Source organism: Macrobrachium rosenbergii, chromosome 26 (assembly GCF_040412425.1).
Source record: "Macrobrachium rosenbergii isolate ZJJX-2024 chromosome 26, ASM4041242v1, whole genome shotgun sequence".
NCBI classification, from domain to species: Eukaryota; Metazoa; Arthropoda; class Malacostraca; order Decapoda; family Palaemonidae; genus Macrobrachium; species Macrobrachium rosenbergii.
In genome coordinates this window covers 37,856,064-37,859,566 of record NC_089766.1, presented here as the reverse complement: position 1 = coordinate 37,859,566, position 3,503 = coordinate 37,856,064, and positions in this window count along the sequence as shown.

The window sequence follows — 3,503 nt, the reverse complement described above, 5'->3', positions numbered from 1 at the left end:
TCTAAATATATCAATTCATAAATAATAACATTAAACAAGTGACGGTACAAGGGTAAATACTCCAGAGACCGGAGGGATCCGCTCCCCTTATATAATATAAATCCCTTCCTCACTTACTTCCCCGCCGGAGAAACAAGACGGGCAAGATGCTCGTATGTTTATAACATAAGCCGGAGCAATTATATTTTACCCTATCTACGTAACCCGACGGGGAGACGAGAGGTGTGGGATAGAGTGTCGAACACGTTCGAGCTAACGAACCACCAACACCAACACAGCGATGCTAGGGACTGTATGGGAGGGAGCGAATCCCTCTACCAAATGGAGGAGTCCCTGAACTTGGAGAAAATGCCATCTAGCGTCACCCGCGCGAGTAGAGCAAGGCTGGAGGGGAGGGAGGGGGGGGGGTGGAGTAGGTGAGAGAGGTAGGCTACCAAGAAGGGAACAGGAGACAGGGGAAAAACATATCACCCGCTCAACTGCACCCATACCTCCAAGAATAATGAAACTTGGGAGGGTAGCCTACTACTAAGGGAAGCTACCCAGCCCGATGCCCGACTCCTTCCTAGGCGAAGCCTAATAGGGACCTAACCTAGTATAGGCTAGGAAAAAGGGAGGAGTGCGGAGGGGAGGAGGAAGCAACAGGGAGAGAAATTTTGTGCCGAGAACCAACCGGGATCGAGAAGAGGGGGCAAGGAGGCGACTAGCCTAGAGGAAACACATCCAAAGAACTCTATTCCCCCAAATGAAGGAAGAGAACTAAGGGGCTCACTCTGCCCACCAAAAAACGACCCCGGAGGAAACAGCAACCAAAACTCCCTCAACCTGATGATCTCCACACCCAGGGCAAGGGGATGGAAGCAAAACAAGCCTACTCCACTAAATAACCATCACACATAAAAACGGGAACAAAAATGTGCTCAATAGGGTGCGTAGCCTACCTCGGGGAAGCGGTTAGATCTGAGGCTGCCGCCACCACGAGGAGGTAAACAACAAAATAAAATAAAATAAAAAGAGAGCACCATCTCCAAGAATAAAATAATTAGCCTAATAGAGACCAAAAATAATAAGGAACCCAACCTGGGGGTACCTGGACGGGGCATCACCCTCACAAAGGCCGACAGGCCAATGAAACGTAATTTCGTGAAACAAAAAGGGGGAGCCACCGCAGGGAACCCACCAGGATGGGAACCAAGGGGCAAAAATCTATCTATAACGACAAGGAGACAATTCCAACAGAAAAGAACTGATGGAGTCGCCTCGCGGTCGACATGGCTGGCGGAGGACACCGTGGCGTCATAATAAGATCTCAATATTTATGAAAAGACGAGACCATAACAGCCAAAAAAATAGAACAAAACCCCACAAGAAGATGGTACTTAACTTGGAGATGGTAAAGCTGCTCGATGACATGGCGTTGATGAAAATAATCCAAAAAAGGAAGACGAGCACACAAAAGAAATGAACGTAATCACGTGCTAGAAAATGGAATGAGGTAGGTGGCGCTGGTGTCGCCGTCCTGGCGGGTGTTGAGTGTAGGGGCTGTAACGGCTCACCGCTCTGTTCCGGGGGTTTTGAGTATGTTTCCGTGGTAGTGGTATTTCACTCACCCTTCCTTATACCGACGTCTTCCTAGAAGACGCTCGACTGGGGGTAGTAACCCCAGCTTTCCTGAAAGCTCTTTTTCTCTGGTATATCTAGCATTATTATACCTAGAAATTCGTGCTGTAATGGAATTTCACCGGCTGACACGGGACTGAACTCAGAAATGATCTTCTCACCTATCATTCAACTCCGCTGGCGACGGAGGATCTACCTGTTATAATTCCCCTGGGTGAAGTTGTTCCCAGGGATACTGAAATGGATATTGTATGTAAATATAAAAAAATGTCACGTGTGTATGAATGATAAAATTTCATATATATATATATATATATATATATATATATATATATATATATATATATATATATATATATATATATATATACATACACAAGATGTATATATGAGTGTATATGATGTATATATAGTGTACATATATTATATATGTATATTCATTTATTTATATATATACATATGTATATATATATTATATATATATATATATTTATTATATATATATATATATATATATATATATATATATATATATATATATATATATATATATATATATATATATATATATATATATATATATATATATATATATATATATATATATATATATATATATATATATATATATATATATATATATATATATATATATATATATATATATATATATATATATATATATATATATATATATATATATATATATTTAAATAAACAGGATATACTGTATATAATATATTTAAATAAACATTATGGTTCAGTTGCAATAAATATTTGCATGGAGAGACCGAGGCACAACAGAAAACCCTATATGAAAATATATAAAAGTTTAATATCTGTCATATAAGTTTTTTTTTATCAACCTATGATAATTATATGTTCGTTTTGATTTATAATATTTTAATATAAGGAAAATCAGATATAAATTTATTCGATGGTGCGCAGATCAAAGTAATCTAAAGTCAGAGTATTGCAAGAGAAAATGGCTACCTAAAATCCTTGCCGTGTCTTGATTATGCAAAAAAGAGAAGAATAAAGTTGGCCCAGAAGCGAAGTAACTTCCACCCCAGAGTTTCCAGATGCCCTGAAAGCCTCTGCAACAGAGTAAGGACGACAGAGGCCTCAAATGTTCCCTGACAGCAGAGAGTCTTGGAGGGAGGTTATTATTTCATTTGCCCCGTTTTCTTCCTCAAGGAAGTTCCACGATGCACTCGGCTTTTGAGCTCGTTTCCAGGAAGGCAGAGGAGGAGAGTTGCTTACTTACTTACTTACTTGCCTTTCGTGAAAAGTCACTTTGGTGAATCTTGCCTTTCTGAGACTTCTGTGCATTTCTATACTACGTGATTCAATGAGGACGACATTTTCTTACAAGGATATTTTCTTAAGCGATACAGAAAATGTTCTGTCTATAACATGATGTTTTCCTTCAAGTTACCCACCTTTTGGGTGAATTTTTAAAAGTGATTTTAATTAAATTTAATCATAAAGTTTAACGATAATCATATGCATTGTGCTCACAAGTGATTTCAGTGAAGTGAAATATCCATTTTGACAAAATAAATTCTGCTTTCAAATTTAAAGGCACTTGAGACTATAATCCTAAATGGAGTTGGTCTCTTCGAGGCCTAGCTGGTCATTTTCTATCCCCCTCCCCTTTTTTCCTTTACCAACAGCAGCCTTAACTGATGAAGCAGTATCCAATATCCAATACCTACCCCTTGTCTAGTAATTTCACATACAGTCCCCATTCATAGCATTCATAGATCTACATAATTCCAGTAAAATAGCTTCTGCTATCACTGAGATATTTGAAATTGACTACTGGAACTTTTAATGGCTGTTTTGTTAAAGTCGTAATACGTAATTGATTTTATTTGGGG